At 36.6% G+C, this 21,198-nt stretch overlaps 1 protein-coding gene and 1 pseudogene across 4 annotated transcripts in view; one reads left to right on the top strand and one right to left on the bottom strand.

The window, feature by feature from the left end:
• Positions 1-21,198, bottom strand: part of FSTL5 (follistatin like 5) — an 849,524-nt gene that overhangs the window by 454,699 nt on the left and 373,627 nt on the right. The window lies entirely within an intron of this gene.
• LOC139439247 (large ribosomal subunit protein uL18-like) lies at positions 8,978-9,788 on the top strand (annotated as a pseudogene).

Raw genomic sequence — 21,198 nt, 5'->3', positions numbered from 1 at the left:
TTGCAGTACCTACTCTACAGTTTGTTGGACTTAACAAGGTCGGCTGACAGGGATGTGAGAATGGATAACCACCACACCAAGGAATTGAGAGGGTCTATAGCTGTGGGCATGAGAGCCCCATCCACCAGCTAGGTGGGATCAAAGCCCACTCTTAATTTAGAGGTGGAGTGGGCATCACCATCCCAAAGGAGGAATAAAATATGGATTAGAGTGGACTTACTAGTATTCTACTATATAATTATTGTGACTCTAGCAATGGAAGAAATTATATTACTGATGTGGAGACAGTGGCCATAGGGGTTGCTGAAGGAAGAGAGAAGGAAAAGAAGATGTAATGTGGGGGCATTTTCAGGACTTGGAGTTGTCCTGAATGATATTACAGGGACAGATGCAGGACATTATTTATCCCCTAACCCACTGAATGGACTGGGAGAGAGTGCAAACTACAATGTAAAGTATAATCCATACTGTGTAGCAGTGCTCCAAAATGTATTCATCAGATTCAATGAATGTACCACACTAATGAAAGAGGTTGATGATGTGGGAAAAGTGGAAATTGTGGATAGTGAAGCATATAGAAACCTCCTATATTTTTTAATGTAACATTTTCTGTGATCTTTGTATCTTTTAAAAATAAATTATATATATATATATATAAAGAAAATCCATATGTAGTTTTTGTCCTCAATGGGCATGCAACACAATTAGATAGGTCAGGCATGAATAAATAAAAGTTGACTAAAATGCAGAAAAAAGAAAAAAGAAAGAAAGTTTAGCTAAGAGCCAGAATTTGGGAGTTTTTCATCTTGACTTCACAGTTCTTGTTCACATGAAAGATACAGAAATATAAAATGTGCTTTTTTTCATAAACTTCCTACAATATACATTCAGACAAGGGTTTCTCAATAATCTGTGCTGTTACTGTCATGCCACTGTTGAACTAATCAGGAAAAGGATCTACAAGTAGTGTGGTGATTTGAAGCTTAGTATATTCCAGAAAAATGAGTTTTTAAATTTTATCCATTCTTGGGTGTGGAAGCCTATTGTAAGTAGAACCTTTAAATGCAGCTATTTCATTAAAGTGTGATCATAATCATTCAGAATGGGTCTTAATCCTTTTACTGGAATATTTTACAAGTATATGAATACAGAGGGGGGTGGGGGAGAGAAAACTATGAAAGCAAGTAGCTGAAATCACTGAAAACCAAGGAGGGAAGGACCAGCAGATGCCTCCATTTTGCCTTAACATGTGACAGAAAAGTCAAGGATCGCTGGCAGCTGGAATTCAGGAAGAAAGCATCGTCTTGATGATACACTGATTAGAAACTTTTCCTCAAACTGAAAGCTAATAAATTCTCATTGTCAAACCCAACCCATTTCATGGTATTTGATTGAGCAGCCTAGGAAAGTAACAGATTTCAGTAACAGGAGAGTGTGGGTGCCTTAGAAGAAAATGATGAATGAGTTATATAAAACAAGAGCCAAGATAATCTGTCTTTTAATGTGGCAGAGAACCTGGCAAAATTGAGTTTTGGTGTCAGATAGAAGGTAGACTTTGCAAGTGACAAACATACATTTAGCTGAGGAGATTTCCAAGATAAGTGTGGAAGGGGCAATCATGCTTCTCCTCTCACACTACTAGAGTGTGAGAGCAAAGGGATAAGCTAAGAACTGAACTCTGGGAACAAAAAATAAAAATTGAAGTTTTAAAAATTCTGAGTTTCTGGAGAATGACTTCCCAGAGATTCATGTGGATTTAATAAACATGGAAAAAGTCAATCATTTCAATGTAAGTCAGGATTGGCAATGCAGTTATCCAAGAAGGATCTTTGGAAAGTACTTTTTTCTGATGGTTTGGACCCCTGTGTACTACATGCAAAACTGACAAGTTTTCTGTGAGACCTTTATGAACAGAATCACTGCCAGTCTAGACTAAAGGATAAAAAAGGGACAAATTATAGGAAAAGCACTTCAAGAAACATGGAAGCTGAAGTCTGGACTGAGAACATCTTCTCGGACAATGAGAGCAGGTCACCAATGTGTGTGAACAATATGTGTGAAGAAGATGATTCTGCCTCAGGGCTTAGAGTGGGTGGGCCTTCTGCCCTGTTGTTCAGGAAGAGTGCTGACACTCCAGCCTGCAGACAGGGTGGCACATATTCCCTGGGAAATGTGGAGAGTCTGACTGCCACCCCACTATTCTGAGAGAGTTAAGCCTGTGCCCCAGAGATTGCAGAGTCTACCCACCACCTTAATGAAAGAGGGTAGAGCCTTCACCCCAGTGTTTGGGGAGAGCACAGCCACCGTGCAAGCACTTGGAAAGAATGAACCTGTCTCTCCATCAGGCCTGGAGGACAAAACATCATTCCAGAGATGACTTTCAGACCTTGAACTCAAACGGAGTATGCCCTGCAGTGTTCTGAAATCATTTCAGAACTGTGACCCTCTTTTCCTTTCAATTTCCTTCTATGGGAAGGAAGTGTTTATCCTATGCCTGTCCTCCTTCTGTTTACTGGAAGCAGATAACTTGTTTTCTAGGTTTCACAGGTCCACAGGTCCACAGATGGAGGGGAATTGCGCCCCAGGACAGACCGCACCTATACACCTATAATCATTTTTTTGTTTATTTCTTTGTTTGAATATTTGTTCTCTGTTGTGGACTACTGGGGAGTCCATACATGATAATTCTTTGGGACAACAGTTTTGATGATGAACATTCACATTCAATGGTAAGGCTTATATGATTCTTAACTAGACTGTGATATCAAAAGACATGCTTTCATAGAGAGTGATGGGAGTTGTAATTCTCGGTGATTATTGCTGTTATTCCAACAAAAACTCAGATTTCTAGATGAGCATGTGCTTCTTGAGTCAAAGGATCTGATTCATACTATGAATACCAAGAAAAACTGAACTGTCTAAAACTAGCTGCCTTTTATGTAATTAAAAGGGTCAAGAGATATATTATGCAGAATATATAATAAATGAACTATATAAAATGTAATATTCAGAATGAATATTTCTTCAAAATATATATGGCATATTTTTAATAAAAATATACATATATGCGTCATATGGATGTACACACAAATATTTTATCAAAACTCAGTCTATTTTAATAATACTTAAAACCAAAATAATGTCGACTCATTTTCCTAAATCCAAACCAGATAACTGACATGTAAATAACAGTATAGGCTAAGCCAACCTTCCTGTATTTTTGAGGAATGCACTTGATGTTTATTTTTGTATTTTGTTTTTCATTCCAGTCTTGCTACCACTAAATTCTACCAACTGGAAGCAAAGATTGAGAATGTTCTCAGAACTCTCAGTCAAGGTGAAAGTATTAAAAAAACAAAGTTTGATTAAGCTCTAATTGTGCTATTTGGGGAAAATTAATTATATTGCCGTGAATATAAAGCTTTTATGCTCTGGGCTTTGTAAGCAGGGCAGCATATTCAAAGGGTGTCTTTGGAGACCTTTCTTACTTGTATGTTCCGGTTACACTGTATTCCCTTGAAATTTCACAACTGAAGAAATTTGTATTTCATGTCCATAAGGAATACAAGAAAATAAAACAAACCTCTCCTTCGAGCATAAAACAGACTCATTTATTTCAATATAATGGCGGCGTGTTTGTTTGCAATCAGAATACTGAATCATATTTGTTATAGAATTTATAGCTAGATTAGAAATTCACACAAAGACAGAAATCTGCTTCTAGTTATTCATTATATCAGTGGCAAAAATATGAGAAGTGCAGGAAAAAGATAAAAAGGTACACTGTTTTCACCAAGCACTATATTTGACATTTATGGAAAAGGTAAAATATCTAATTACTCTGAATAATGTTTAATAGTTTGATTTTTTGGTCACAGAGCAATGCATTTTTTCGTAGGGAATTTTCTAGAGTGTTATTAGAGACAATAACTTATGGCACTTAAGTTAATTTAGTAGAATATTTTACTTTCTCATTTAAATTATTAAAGTGGATACCTCAACATTAAATGCAATCCCAGTTCAATGAATATTTTTCCAACTTGTAAATATAAAAATGGGATGATTTTGATTGTGTTAGAGAAAGTGGTAGAACAAAGGATTGTGAAGGTACTAAAGAAACAACATCTAGGTCTGAGTGAAAAATAAGGCTCAACAGAAAAATAAATACCAAGATATATAAAACCTTGTTATTTGTGTTTTCATTGTTTTCTTTAAAATGCTTATATGCCTCACACCACCTAGAAGCTGACAGTCTTATAGAAACACAATATGAACCACAATAAGCAATATAATAAAGAATACTAATTATTAATGAAATTAATATTAATGAATATTAATGAAACCATAAGGCAAACTATTTTGAAGTGAGGAAATAGCATTTACTTCCATTTGGACAATGGGAAAAGTATCACAGATACCTGGAATATAACTTTTCCTTGTAAGGTAATTCAGGGCTAATTTGTTGATATGGGAAGTAGAAGGAACAGCAGGGAAAAAAGCATGGAAGTGGACAAGATGATGTGTGCCTAGGGTAGGGAGTATCAAAATCAAATAGTTTGTGGTTTTCAAAAATATAGTTCAAGCAAACCACTGTTGATATATTAATTTAAAATTAATGTAATAATTTTAGGGAAGTCCAATCTCCAAAGTATAGTAATTTTGAAACAAGTCATTTTAAAACAAACTTATGGCTTATTTATTTGCAATCACCAAACATTTGTTAAGTGTATATTGGATTAAATACTGCTCTAGACAGACCTGGATATACAAGACTGAACAAGTCAACCCAATGCCTATCTCTCTTTATTGGATTTATATTCCTATGAGGAATAAAGAGTATTTATATTTATATTTGTGCATATAATATTTATTTGTATACTTATATATGTATCTACATATGCATGTGTCTACAAAGAAAATAAATAATGTAAATTCAAATAGCAATAAGTATAATGGAAAAAGTAAAGCCAAGAAGGAGGTAGAAATTTTGGGTATGAAGTAAATAGGGAAGATCTTAAAGAGTACGGAAACCAGAATAATGAAAAGCAGCGAGCATTGCAAAGACATAGAGGAAGACGATGTAATCAGAGTACTCAAGACCCTAGGATCAGAATGAGATAGGCATGCTCAAGGAACAGAAAGTCAGTCCAGTTTGACTAAAGCAAATTAAATTTGGAGGGTGAGAATAGTAAGAGATGAGGGCCAAGAGAGATGTGGAAACCAGATTTTATAGTCTTTTTAAGCTTTGTGTGAAGTCTGTAATTTACTCTATGAGCAATAGGGTAGTCATTGATCAGGTTGTTCAAATTTGGCAGTGACATGATCTGACTCACCTTTTTGTAAGTTCAATTTGATTGCAAACGTGGCAGCAGGGAATTGTTCTAGCAATGGAAGAAATTATATCATTGATGTGGAGACAGTGGCCGCTGGAGTTGCTGAGGGCAGGGAGAGGGAAAAAGGGGTGTAATATGGGGGCATTTTTGGTACTGGAAATTGTGCTGAATGACAGTACAAAGACAGATACAGGCCATTATATACATTCTGCCATAACCTACAGAATGGAGTGGGAGAGAGCGTAGACTACAAGATAAACTATAATTCATGCAAGGCTCCAAAATGTATTCATCAACTGCAATGGATGTACCACACTAATGAAAGAAGTTATTAATGTGGGAAAAGGGGGAAGTGTGGGGAGTGAGGAATATGGGAATACTTCAATTTTTTAAATGTAACATATTATGTAATCTATATATCTTTTTAAAATAAATGAAAAAATATTTTTTTAAAAAAGAGACTATTGCTGGGGGGGGTGTGTGTGGGAAGGAACAAAGAAGACTATAGCTATAGTACAGGTGAGAGATAAACTGGTTCAGACTAGGTACTAGTGGAGGAAGGGGATTATAATTAATGAATTCTCAAATCAGAGATGTATTTAAAGATGATGACTATGGAAACTGCTGATGGATTATAAATGTGAGATAGGAGGGAAAAAGAAGAGCAAACAATATTTTGTATGTTTGGTCTGAGCACCTGGGTGAAGATATATTTCAAACCATTTAGAATTATTTTCTAACATCTCCAAAAGGCAATTCTTGATGATCAATTATTTTTAACATTTATATCTTCTATTTTATTCTCATTTGCCTGCAATGCTAATCCTCATTCCAGATCCTATTCTTATACCTAGCTGCTACTAATTCTTCATTCCTCAGTGCAGACATTTTCCCATAAGATATTTCTCTGCAAGCCTACATATGTATATTTTATCACACTATCTCAATTTAAATTAACTATTTAAAATTTAAATTTATAATTTAATGTTTGCATACTCATTGTGCAAGCTCAGAAAGGCAGGGACTATGTCTGTTATATTTACAGATTATTCACTAAACCCAGACTTCCCAGACAGTGGACAGTTAATAAATACTTATTGAGTGAGTATTTTCTCTTTCCTCTCCCTCTCTCTTTTTTTTTTTCCCAGAGTTCTTCTTTAGATGAGGGATTGTGGCAGTTTGAGATTATTTTATGAATCCCCAAAAGAGAAAGATTCTGTTTGCAAACTAATCTATTCCTATGGGTGCAATATCTTTGATTGCATTGAATTCATCTAAGGTGTCTTTGATTAGATTACCTGTTAAGATTAGGGTTTTTGATTTGATTATGCCAATGGTGAAACTCAGGTTGAGTCTTGGCCCCTCTGGTGAGTCTGATAGAAACACACTCACACAGGCATAAAGACAGGAAGAGTGAGCTCTGGCAATTTTTTTTTCTCTCTCTATTTTTTAAAAAATATTACATTAGAAAAATATGAGGGCCTCATATACCCCCCACCCCCCTCACCCCACTCCTCCCACATCAACAACCTCTTTCATCATTGTGGGACATTCCTTGCATTTGGTGAATACATTTTGGAGCACTGCTGCACCACATGGATAGTGGTTTACATTGTAGTTTATACTCTCCCTCAATCCAGCCAGTGGGCCATGGCAGGACGTAAAATGTAGCTCTGGCATTTTTGATCCCACCATGTGATAGAAAGGAGAAGCTTAAACAGTTAAAACCTTGGGGAAAGACGATAAATTTTGCCTGATAGCTTACAGCTGAGATTCAGAAGAAAGCCGAACAACAGAGATTGACAGAGGAATGCTGGGAAAGAAACAAGCCCTATGCTTGGAGAAAGAAGACTTCACTTAAGCATGAAACCTCAAGAGGCTGGGTCCATGGAGCCTTCAGAGGAAGAGGAAGCCCAGAGGGGAAGGCAGAGGTGAGCCAGAGATCAGTGACCATCTTGCTTCAACATGTGGCAAATGACTTTGATGAGAAAACAACCTGGAGCTGGATTTTCTACGTCCTTGTAGCCATTAAGCTCTTACTCAAAATAAATACCCTTTATAAAAGCCATCAGATTTCTGGTACTTTGTATTGACAGCCCTTTTGCAGACTAATACAGAGCTAATGTCATTTATTTTTATTACATTGTGCATTTCTCTATTTTTCTACTGTAGTCAATTACCAGTAAGGTAAATGGTCAGGGGAGGAGTCTTTTAGCCTTACTCTTCACCCCAACTACAGAATTCAAAGTCCTTCTGGGCAACCCACCAATGCTCTGAAAGACCTTCATTTACTTTATTTCACTTTCATATTTAGGAAACTATTCTATTGCAGGCACAATTTAAGCAGGGAATATAACCTAGTATTCAGAAGCAGATATGGTCCCCGCTCTAAAGCAAATCAAGTTCTAGTAGAGGAGGCAGATATTAATCAAATAATCCCATAAACTATCCTTACCTCCAGATCACCCTAGCTACCTGCTTCTATAGACATTATTTTGAAGTGCTTTACCTCAGAAATTATGATTCTTATTCTCATTCTCTTTCTTTTACCACAGATCTTATCTTACCACTGTTCCAACTAACTGGTCTGCACTGTGACTACATTGAGAGATCCAGAATGTAACTTTATTCTGCCAGTTAATAAATTACTCTAGCTTTTACTGCCCTCTCCTCTCTAGACTTTCTATGAAGCCTAAGACGCCTAGTGATTTATCTCCTTCAACTCTCTTTCAGGCACAAATTCTTGGTAAATCCCCAGTCTGTAATATTTTTACGTATCCTTCATTTCTCTACTTCCCTGGGAGCAATTGAGCATTACTAGAGAAAATCACATCAAAATACCTAATAGTGCCTTTGCAAATTGTGGATTCCCACTACCTTTGAATTTATAATTACTCAGGAAACTTTTTTATATTGTCCTGGTCAAGGCTCCTCTCCCATTTGCACACTCCCTAGACAGTTCTCCTAAATCTGGTTCCTAGTCTCTTAGCAAGTAACAGTACTTGCACTTTTCAGAAACATTTGGTCTACTGAAAGTGAAATGCCTAACATACAGGTTGGGCACCAGCTAAATTATCTACATTCATACGCTCCTATTGTCTTCATCCTATCTCAGGGAAATAGATGGAAATTTCTCTTCTCACCCTTATCATATAGCTCTGTTTCTGCTTTACACAAATGCTGATTTACAAAACTACAAAAGCTTTTTCAGCTCTTGATCTTTTGTCTTTTATTCATCATATACTGCACCTCCTGAATAGCCTTAATAAAACAAATTTCACTGGGTTACTTCTATGTCCAAAAACTTGCAAGAGTTTCTTTATGACTTTAGTATACTTTCCAGTTTCTCCATTTGGTCATTTAAAACTATGACATAACTCAATGGTAACCCTAAAAAGTTATCTTCTGCAATTCTTTAAAATACAAAATTGTATTTCACAAAATTTTATTTTCCTAACCTTCTGTATTTTTTAATCTTAGAAAGTGTACTTGTTCATTTTCAAGAATTTGGGAAATGAATTTTAATCAAGAAGTCAACTATGGACCAGACTACAGTCTCCTTCCCTCCTGCCGCCCCCACCCCTCATAGTGTGCTCCTCGGTAAGTCTGTGGGGAGCAAAGGATGCTGTTCTCAGTTCTGCAGAATGGGGTTTGTTAAAGTTTTCAAAAGTAAAGACTATTTCAACAAATTCCAAGTGAAATTTAGAAGACGGAGTAAAACTGATGACTATGCTAAAAAACACTTGTAATACAGAATAAAAGTAAGTACAACACACCCAAATACAGGATGATAGTTCATGTAACCAACAGAATTATCATTTTTCAGATTGCTTATGCCCATGAAGAAGGGGATATAATAGTCTGTGCAGCTTATGCTCACAAACTCCCAAAGTACGTTGTGAAGGTTGACCTGACAAATTACGCCGCAGCATGTTGTACTGGCCTACCGTGGGTCCACAGGCTTCTCAACAGGTTTGGCATGGATAAGACCTATGAAGGCCAAATGGAAGTAGCTAGAGATGAATACAATGTGGAAAGTGATAATCAAACCAGAGCCTTCACCTGCTATTTGGATGTAGGACTTGCCAGAACTACCAGTGAAGATAAAGTTTTGGGGTCTTTGAAGGGAGCAATGGATGGAGGCTTGTCTATCCCTCACAGTACCAAACAATTTCCTGGTTATGATTTAGAAAGCAAGGAATTCAATGTAGAAGTGCATCAGAAGCACATCATGGGTCAGAACATTGCAGATGATATACATTACCTAATGGAAGAAGATGACGATGCATAGAAGATATAGTTATCTCAATACATAAAAACACTGTACTCCAGACATCGTAGAGGAGATATATAAGAAAGCCCACACTGCTATAGAAGAGGATCCAGCCTACGAAAAAAAGTCTAAAAGAAGTTAAAAAGAAGAGGAGGAAATGTCCCAAAAAGTCAGCTCTGTAAGTGGTGTGGCACTGACGGCTCCAAGTCAGGCTTGTTCCTTGTCCTCAGTAGGCTGATAGTCTATTGGAAGAATCAAGAACTTACATACCATTAATAATGCACTGTTACAGTAAGGTGCAAAGGGATACATTATAGAACAACATGGAAACCAGAGTGAGTGGGGAAGGTGAGGTGTCAAGAAAGACTTTATAGTTTAAATAACAATTAAATTAAAGGCTACAGTATGTGAAGGATTTGAGTAATTAAACAATTGGCAAGGAGCAGAAAAGAATGTGTATAATGTTTTATGAGAGGTTAAAGAGACTAGGGGAATTAAATGTAGTTTGGCTGAAATGTAGAGGTATAGGTAGAAATGGGTGAGAGATGAATTTCAGCTGGTAATACTCTTATTGTATGCAATGGAAAGGAAGTTGGTTATTTTAAGGAACACATGAGAAAGCTTTGAAGAATTCAGCGAAAATAAGCAGGGTGAGGTTTGCCATTTTGCACCTCTCAATCAGCCTCAAGGTAGAGAAAGTTTTCAGAGCTTATAAATGAGGCTAGAAGTTCAAACAGGAGGAATCAATGTAATATTAAAAATGATGATAGAGCGGAGTAGAGACAAAAACATTCTCCTAGTTTTGTTGTTGTTGTTTGCATTTATACTTTTCCTGGTGAATCTCCAAGAAGGGAATAAGGTATATAGCATTTCTTACATGTATTCACTTTCACTGTTTTTTTTCACAGGCTATCTCATTACACTATATTTATGTGGCTCGAACTGCAGAAAATGATGGTTTAGAGAGTTATTTATCAATTGATAAGGATACCAATAGCTACACAAGACTTGTTTTGCAACTTGAGAGCTCTTGGATAGATAGTCTACATTTATGTTTACCTATAGAAATGCATGAGCATGATATTTCACAAAATGAAATTCTAAGTCAAGATTATATCCAAATCTTCTAAATAGAATTCTCCTAGCTTTCTTCAGTGAATTGTGTGTTATAATTGTCAATATTAACCTTGATATTGTCCCTTTTACTGTTTCTAGTAAGAGTATTATAGTTTCTTGTCTTTTCTGAAATCCTGAATGATAGTTGGGAAATATCACTCAAATTAGAAGAATCACTCTGGTGTTGATCCTCATACAAACATGTTACAAAAATACCCAGCAGACAATTTTAAAAAATAAATTCAGGTAGCATTATGTTTTTGATTGAATAACACCAACTCTACCCTTTGAACTACACTGTAAGATAAGCAGTTGATAGGCTTAGTGGGAAAACTTCAACTTATTTAAGGCAGAGTCATTGGAAGTTGGTTTCTTACTTTAACACTTCGATGATAAATTTTGTATAATAATAGTTGACATTAAGATGAAAAAAAGAGATATAAATACATAGAATAAACTACTCGCAGACAATCTGATCAATTCATGTGTCTGTAGCTAAGAAATCATTTCTCCCTTGATGCAAATTTAGTTCACTCCATTCCACTGAAAAGTAATCTAACATCATTAGTCTTTTCTCACCTGGTAAAACTGACACTGAACAGTCAGGAGAATTCAATTTCCTTCTTTAGGAGAGTCTGTAACACTGAGACCAAATTAATTCTCAATGGGAGCTGAATATTTATGCAAATAATACCAATTTGATAAACTTTAGAAACATTTAAATAGCTCATCATAATTATATTTTTAATAAAATAAGTGTCTCTGATAACCCTAATAATGCATTATTTTAAAAAAGAGGTGGTATTTTCACCTTGCTTTTGTACAAATATGAAAGATAGAATATTTGCCTATAATTTTTCAACAATAGTTTTGGTATAGCCAAAGATGTTCAGTATTTTCTATTGCAATTTTCAATTTCTAAGCAGTTTTGACATCATTACTAAAATCAGGCATGTAATATTTTGATATTGGAGAAAATGCCATATTCAATATATGCAGGTATAAACTAAAAGAAATAACCATTAAAAAAAAGAACAAAATGTAAAGAACCTGGAAATGCTGAGTGGTTGTCCCTTCTCTCTTTTCTGAAAGATGGTGGAGAATTTACAAAAGCAATTTTATTTTAATTCAAACTATCTGCAAGAATACAAATACTATGGCTGTGGATAAGTGAAGAAAGTATGTGTCATTAATTCCCCACTGTGTATAAAATATTCCCCATACCACGTGTCAGAAATAAAACTACATTTTTCATTAAATTGCCTGTCATATTTAATAATTCCTAAATACACATAAAGACCATTTTCACAGAAAAAAACCCTATTCCTCATCTGTAACAAGGCAGTCTCTCAGTTTTTCTGTTACATTTAATTCCTATTTCAATGTAAATATAAATTCTTTATATTGTTATATTTATTATAGGTGTAAAGAAAAAACAATCAATGGCACAGCATTAGGAAATATCCAGTCATTTTTTGGGATAGCTAAATGTTTTTGTTAGATATGCAGTGGATAATAATGGTACAAAATTGTACATTTAGGTCAGAGGATAAAAGAATATGGATTGCAGTTTGCAGACTCATTTTAGTAATAACAGATCAGTATTTTTTGTTTTTAAACCAGACAGTATCATCATCTCTGCTGGGCATTAGGATACGTACTTAGTATTTATATTCAGATCAGGGGAAATCAAAGAAAAAAGAAAATTAAGAGGCAGGAGATTAAGATAGAGGTTGTTGTAACAGATATGGTATCAAAAATAGAGGACACGAGAAGCTGAAAGCTCTGTGAAAGGTTTGTTGGCAGTAGAATTGACAGTTTGGATATGATATGTGGTAATAACAGGTGCCTGAGAAATTCAACCTGGGTAAGAGGGAGAGGGCAGTCAGGGAAGAAATTCACCTTACTCAGTGACTCGCTTCTACCAGACCCACTCTTTTTTTTTTCTATTTTTTAAAAATGTTACATTAAAAAAATATAAGTGGTCCCCATATACTTCCCAGCCCCCTCACCCGACTCCTCCCACATCAACAACCTCTTTCATCATCGTGGAACATTCCTTGCATTTGAACACATTTTGGAGCATTGCTGCACCACATGGATAATGGTTTACATTGTAGTTTACACTCTTCCCCCATTGCACCCAGTGGGCCCTGGCAGGACACACAATGTCCAGCATCTGTCCCTGCAACACTACCCAGGACAACTCCAAGTCCTGAAAATGCCCCCACATCATATCTCTTCTTCCTCTCCCTCCCCTCAGCAGCTACCGTGGCCACTTTCTCCACGTCAATGCTATGATTTCTTCCATTACTAATCACAGTAGTTCCATAGTGCTTACTTTGTTTGTAAATCTATAAAGAATAATAATTCAACAAGAGTGCCACAGCTCCATCCATTTTTCATTTGTGATTTATAGCAACTCCCCCAGGAACTCCACCCTCTTCATTCCTACATAGCATCAAACAACATAAAGTTTTTACCGAGAATATGTGCCTTTAATCTGACTACTTCTCTCCATCTCTGTCTTAAGTTTGCAAAAGGGGTGCTGATGCAAAGCACCAGAAATCTTCTGGCTTTTAAAAAGGGGATTTATTTAGGGTAAGAACTTAAAGTTCCAAGGCCATGAAAAGTCCAACCTCAAGCACCATCAGAGAAGCCTTCTCACCAACATCAGCTACTGTTGATCCTGGTGTGTTGCCACCATGTGGCAGAGCAAGATAGCTGCCGATTTCTGCCTAGGTTTCTACTTTCCCCTCTAGGTTCGCCACCCTTTTGAGTGCTCCATGGACCCAGCCTCTTGGGACTTTGTACTTATGTGATCCTGTAGTCTCTCTCTACTGGCATAGGGCTTGTCTCTTGGGGTTTCTGTTCTTGCGGCTCAGCTGTGGACAAAACTGGAGTCTTTTCTCTCAAATGGCAGTTCCTTTATCTCCTCTTTGGTCTGTGTGAGTCTGTTTATAGCAGATGCAGCAAGAGGTAAGGGACTTGGTCAGAATCACACCTCACTAATATAGTCCCATAACAAGCCCTACAGCAATGTAAACAAGTAATCTAATCAAAGGGCACTCAACTGAATTTAATGCAGTCAAAGGGTATCACACACAGAGGAACAGATTACTTTCCAAACATGGTCTTTCTGGTTCAGGGATTCATAAAATAACTCAAACTATCACAGTCTCCAATGCTAATATCCTGGTCAAGCCACTACAATCTCTTAACTAGCCCTCAGTAGGCTTCTGACTGATCTGTCCAACTTCCTTTTATTCTCTATTATATTCTCCCAACCTGCTTTGCAACCTAATATGAGAGCTATCTTTGGGAAAAAACAAAACAAAACACTTCATCTCACTTCTCTTTTTGAAAATATTTTTAGAGTTGCTTATTGCACTTAGAAAATATATCTTAAGTGGTTTACCTGAGCTAGGAGGCTATCTATGATTTTGCCCTTGACCAGTTCTCCAACTTTGTCTTCTGTACAGTTCTCCTTGGTTCACTTCAGCAGGGCTGGATTTTTGTTAAGATTCTTCAATCTTACAACCTTAAGTTCTTCTATAGCATAGTACTAACTAAAGAACACTGAGAATGGGTCTATTGCTCAATATTTTAGCACACAGTACATATTACCTAATCAGTGAATAAATTATTCAGGGTAGCTCTAACATCAGTATAATTTAAATGAAATTATAAATTATACTGACAAAATTTAGTAAGCACATTAAAATATGAAACATACTAAGTTACATAAAGTTTTTTCTTCCTATATTCTAAATTAAATTTATCCAATAACTTTCTAAATCCTGTTTCAAATTTTCTGGCATATAATGCATATAGAATATCAAACCATTTCACAATGTGTAATGCTGGGGAAATAAAGGAAAAATGAAGGGGGGATTTTATTAATAATGTATTAATTTGCATCATGCAACTGAATAGTAACTTTTGCTCTATCTTTAAGCTCCTTCACGAAGAGAAGACCACAGCAGAAAGCATCATATATGATTTGTTCTTGTTAGTAAAATGACTCCTTTTCCTCCCTACCTTGCTTGTGGAAATATTTAAGTTTATAGTTTATTGATGAGGAGGAATAAAAAAATAGATTGAGATACTTGGGGCTTCAGTTCAAATCCAAAATCTCAGCTCTATACTGGCTTTATGAAAAAATAAAAACAAATAAATAAACACCAAACATTTCTTTCTAAAGTATTAAAAAATATATTGGTCATTTCTCTTCTACGGAGGCTTTTATCTTTTTAAAAATAGAGAAATACAAGTAGATAGCATATGTGGGAATTACATTCAACTCAGAATTTAATGATATTGATATCAACTTAAAAATAAATAGCATTATTAAACTATGATTATACAATGAAAAATATTTCCTAGTACTTGACAGAGTAAAAAAAAAGGGGTATACTTATTATGGAAAAATAAATGTGTTTTTGCATTTGTGGCATATTGTACAATTCATTTATACATTTTCAAATGCTTACTTTTGCTGTTTGAAATTTCTTTTTAATTATAGTCTGCTTCCTTTATAGACCATTGTTTTATTTTGCTAAATGCTTCCATGCAATACACCAGTAATGGGTTGACTTTTATAATGGGAAATTATTAGATTAAAATCTTATAGTTCCGGAGCTACAAAGTGTCCAGATCAAGACATTATCAAGAGAAGCTGTCTCATTGATTTGTAGCTGTGGGCCATCAGGCACATAGTGGTGTCTGCTTATCTCTCCCCTCTCCTCCAGGGCTCATTGAATTGCTGCTCCTTCTGTGGCTCTTCTCACTCCCAGGTTTGTTGATTTCAACTTCTGGATGCTTTTCTCTGTCTGAGGCTTTTTTTCTGTATTGTAGTTTTTATCCTTTGTTTTATTCCTTGTTTATAAAGGACTCCAGGGAGAGGATTAAGACCCACCCTGGCCTGCCAACTATGGCAATTGTGAAATAGATGTTCAAGCCTAGTCAACTAACTTGATATTCCAGAGAAACCACACTGGAGCCCAGCGGCAGTCATGCCTTTATTCCTTCCTCATACACAGAACCCTGTGGCAGCAGGCCAGGGGATGCTCAGCCTACTCACAGGACACAAAGGAGGCAGGCCAGGAGAAAAGCACTGTGCCTTACTCCACATCCGGCTTCTCACCCTGCCTAACAGACATGGTCAGCTTTCATAAGGTTACAAACAGTGGGACACAAGGGTTACCAGTTAACAGTTACCAGGCTTCATGATTATCATCGCAGGTGTTCCTTTGATCCTGCATCCAAACGCCCTGTTTATGAGGGCCAGGTGGCTACTGGCAAAGCTGGACTCCTCTGTGATATGGAAAGGCACACGGCTGTCTTTTGGTCTCTCTCTTCTCTTCCAGGTTTCATTATGTAGCAGTTTAATACAGTTATGAATTCCAAAAATAGACATTGGATTTTGTTTGTAAACTTTTTTGTATCTAGGCATGATTGAATTAGGATTGGGGCTTTGATTCACCACATCAGTGGGTGGTTACACACAGATAAAAAATGGCAAAGGACAGAGTTGGAGGTTTTGATGTTGGAGTTTTAATGTTAAAATTTCATGCTGAAGTCTTAAGCTGGAGCCCCAGAAAGTAAGCAAACAGAGGAAAAAGAAGCAAAACCTGGGAAGAGAGGAATCCAGGAAGCCTAAACTCTGGCAGATATCGGCAAACATCTTGCTCCAACACATGAAAATAGACTTTGGTGAGGGAAATAACTTATGCTTTATGGCCTGGTATCCATAAGTTCCTACCCCAAATAAATATCTTTTATAAAAATCAACCAATTTCTGGTATTTTGCATCTGCACCCCTTTTGGATGACAATACAGAATTTGGTACAGGAGTGGGGTAGTGCTTTTGCAATTACTGGACTGCTGGAATGGTTTCATAAATGGGTAAGAGGTATTTTTTGAAAGAATTATGAATTGCTTGATGGAAGAGGTCTAGAAGGCTTTGAAGCCTTTTGTTGATAGCAATATGGATGCTGAAAAGACTTTTTATGATGCCTTAGAAGTAAATGAGGAAACTATTATTTAAAACTGGAGGAAAGGTGATCCATGTTTCAGAGTTGCAGAAAATTTAGCAAGATTGACTCTTGAAGTTTTATGGAAGGCAGAATTTGAAAATGGTGAGCCTGGGCATTTAGCTGAAGAACTTTCCAAAGTAAACTTGGAGAGCATGTGGCTTGGCTTCTCCTTGCAGCTTATAGCAAAATGCTAGACAAGAGAAATACTCTGAGGACTGAAATGTTGGACACACAAAAAACAAAAACTGATTCCAGAAATTCCAAGCCTCTGGAATCAAGCTCCCAAATGCTAGTGCCTCATTTGAGGACTTAACTAAATTTAGAAATTGTAAATCAGGATTGAAGAGGCAGTTACATTGGAGAGACTTATGGAAAGTCTTACTGTCTGATTGATTGGACCCCTCCTTCCTACATGCTAAACCAACAGACTTTTTGAGAGAGTTGCATAAACAAAGCCGCTGTGAGCCTGGAATAAAAGGGACATGGAAAGAAGAGATTGAAGAGGAAACAACTTCAAGAGGAAAACCATAGAAGCTGAAATCTGGAATTAAAACATTGGGCCAAGAGAGGAACCCCAGAGGGTGAGTACAGAGAGGGTGCATTTGCCCAAGCAGTTGAAGAGGGTGTGTGTTTCCACCTAATATTTGGGAAGAGTTTTGCCACTCCAGGGTACAGACAGGGTGAAGCATATTTACCCTCAAGGATTAGGGTGGCTGAGGTTGATGCTCCACAGTTCTGAGAAGGATGGGCCTGTTCCCATGGATTGGAGAAGGCCAGGTAGTCAAATCATTGTTCAAGAAGGTTGAGCCTATATGCCAAAGGTTAGGGAGGATGTTGCCTTCACCTCACTGTACTAGGGGGGTTACACCTCTAACCCAAAGATTGGGGAAGGTGTGGCAATCACCCCAGCACTCTCGGAGGGTGAGGTCTGGAGCTTGGTTGACACCCAGATGCTTGATGAGGGTGGAACCAAGAAAATGGCCATTGGGAAAGCATGTGGAAAGGGTGGGTTCCCATAAGGCACTAAGGAGAAGAAAACATCATCTTAAGAATAACTCTCAAACTTTGACATCTAATGAAGCATGCCCTGCAAGTTTATTGAAATGTAGAGGACCTGTGACTCATTTCTCCCTCCCAAATTCTCCTTATTGTAATGAAAATGTTTTTTCTCTATCTGTCCATTTGTGTATTGGAAACAGATGAAGTTTTGTAAGTTTCAGAGATCTCCAGCAGAAGGAACTTTGCCCCAAGACAAACTGTATTTCTTTAAATTAATTGTGATATGATTTAGTATTTGCATTGTTACTGATTTAAGATTTTTAAAAAATATTATAATGTCTTTTTGGAGTTCAGAGGGTGGAGCGTAGCAGTTTAATATAGTTTTGAATTCCAAAAAAAAATTTTTGGATTATATTTGTAAACTGGTCTGTACCTGGGCATGATTAAATTATGATTAGGGCTTTGATTGGACCACATCAGTTGGGTGTTGAGTGGTGGGGACTCACAGATAAAAAACATTGTAATGGACAGAGTTGCAAGTTTTGATATTGGAGTTTTAACATTAGAGTCTGATGCTGAAGTCTTAAGCTGGAGCCCTGGGAAGTAAGCACACAGAGGAAAAAGAAGCAAGCCCTGGGAAAAGAGGAACCCAGGAAGCCTAAACCCTGGCAGACATCAGCAGACATCTTTCTCCAACATGTGAAAATAGACTTTGAAGAGGAAAGTAATGTATGCTTTATGGCCTTGTATCTGTAAACTCCTACCCCAAATAAATACCCTTTATAAAAATCAACTGATTTCTGGTATTTTGCATCAGCACCCCTTTTGGCTAACTAATACACATGACTTTTAGCTTCTTGATTCCATGGCTTTCTCTCTCTCTCTCTCTTTTCATATTCATCCTGTTTAGGACTAGAATGAGCAGATCAAGGTCCACCTTAGGCCATGCTTTAACTGGAGTAACCTAATCAAAAGACCCACTTGAAATAGGCTTATACCCACAGGAAGAGATCAACTTTAAGAACATGCATAGTTTTCTGGGGTACATACAGTCTCAAACCACCACAGAGGCAGTGTTGCTGGTTTCTCCCTTCTCTTCCAGGTATCACTGCCTTCAGCTTCTTGCTTCATTGGCTTTCTTTCTTGGAATCTAAATTTTATTCTTTTATTAAGTACTCCAGTAAGAGGATAAAGATCCACTCTAGGTCAATTCTTAATAGAAATAATCTTATCAAAATATCCTACTTAATGTAGGTTTACATCTATTGAAAATGATTATCTTTAAGAACATGATTTTCTGGGATGCATACAGTTTCAAACCACCACATATATTATGCTACCAACTTTATTAGATAAATAAAAAAAAAGCTGTATCAAAAACAATGACAGTAAACAAAACAAAATTTAGTCAACTATGCCCTTTCTTATAGAATAGCATACTTTTAAATTATAATATGCTTTTTTAAGATTTAGGAAAACATAGTTAAACAATTTTTGAAGGAAAAAAGAAAACCTTGGTTAGTCCTTCATAACTCTCATTGTATTTATCATCTTCAATCCCTATCTACACTCCTTGTAAACCTCCCCTGCTATCCCACTCCCCCTTCCTTGGTCTTCCATTTATTAGTACATTGTACCAATTACATGGGCAAATCAAAAATCTTGGTGTCACCTTCCATTTCTTTCTATACTTTAAATCAGTGAATACTTCTGGTAGGTGCTACTTTCTAATTCTCTCTGGAGCTTGACTTTCTCATCAAAACCACTGATATCCTTTTACTTTCAGGGCTCATCATCTTTCACCCAGTCTTGTTTAAGAACACCCTTATTTTTCCTTCTGTCTCAGGTAATCCTACCTCCCTTTGTCCATGTAATATTAACATTATGTCAGAGCAATTTGTTAGCAACTCACTATTGTTATTCTTCTTTTGGTAAGCCTTTCCTTGGTTCCTTATCATTGACTAGATAGTATCTATTCCCAAAAGCATGATGTAAGAAGCTGAATATCCTGCTTTTCCAGGGACTTTATTCCCAGAAATCACTATAATTTCTTAATGGACCACTTGCTTCCAATTTTTTTCATCTGTAAATGCTTGACCCACTACTTAGTGTGTCTGCCTTGGATATGTTCCAAACCATATTTATTCCTCTCATCTTATAAGCTGTCACCTCCTTAAGGCATCTTCAGTTCCCTGGGCAGATTTTGACAGCCCTCCCTACCCTTGTATTCTAAGTCATCTCGTAGCAATGATCTCCCTGTGAAAAGATAATTAATGATGCATGTTTCATGTGTAAATGTTTTGGCACAAAAAACATACTTAGAGAGCAATGATAATTATTGTATAGGACAGGAAGTACATACAAATGTTTAGACTATTAGCTTTCTTTCAGGAAAATCACAGATTAATAGATATATACAATAAATGAGTTTCTTAATCCATCTCGGTCTCGGTTTTTTCCTCAGCAAACGTAGGAATGTCACTGTGGTCGGTATAATGGCTAAATCACCACAGCGCGGGTTCCACCTTCTCTGGCTCCATGCCCTGACATTCAAACAGAAGTAGATAAATTTGTTCTTATCCAAGGATGATTTTGTCCTCAGGGAATATTAAGAGTGACTAAAAACATTTCTGGTTGTCACATTTGGGGGTGGAATTGGTATATAGTAGGAATAATTTAGGGATGCTGCTAAATATCCCACAATACAGAGGGCAGTCAATATAATAGAGAATTATCTGACCCAAAATGTGAATAGTGACTAGGATGAGAAATTTTGTTTGAGAGTCAATCACGCATATCCCTCTGATTGTACCATTCTTATACTAATCAGCATGTGACATTCTCCTGGAGATAGGTATTTGTCCAAAGGATATATGTCTTAAGTTGATATAATTGGACTGAAATGCAGAAATTATTTTCAACATTAGGGTCTCCTTCTCACCTTCATCACCCCTCACTTCATACCTCCCTCTTCCTTCACTTCCTCTCCCTCTTCTTTTTCCCTTTTCTACCCTCCCAATGAAAGTGAACAATATAGCTCTGATTAATAGCAAGAGCCATGTTAAGATTACAAAAGGAAGCATGTATAATGGAGACAAAAGAGAAAATTGGTGGAAATAATGTGGGATTTTGATGATCTTATTAACATATATGATCTATTTCCCTTACAGAATATAAAATCCACTTAAAAGAGTTTATGTATACTTTGGTCCCCTTACAGTGCATAGCATATTACCTGGCAAATATTGAATGATATACAAATAGAGATTGATATTTCTATTGCATTACTTTTATGACAGTCTTTTCCTATAAGAGTAAAAGGTTTAGGAGTTAACCTTTTTCCATCACAAAGATTAATGAAGTGGTAATATTATTCATATATATCTAAATACAGCCAGAGGGTAGAAAGGGAGGGAGGAAGAATATCAGGTAGCATGGT

The sequence above is a fragment of the Dasypus novemcinctus genome, chromosome 1 (assembly GCF_030445035.2).
Source record: "Dasypus novemcinctus isolate mDasNov1 chromosome 1, mDasNov1.1.hap2, whole genome shotgun sequence".
NCBI classification, from domain to species: Eukaryota; Metazoa; Chordata; class Mammalia; order Cingulata; family Dasypodidae; genus Dasypus; species Dasypus novemcinctus.
Note: the sequence above shows the minus strand (reverse complement) of the source record. Positions and strands in the feature narration are given on the sequence as shown.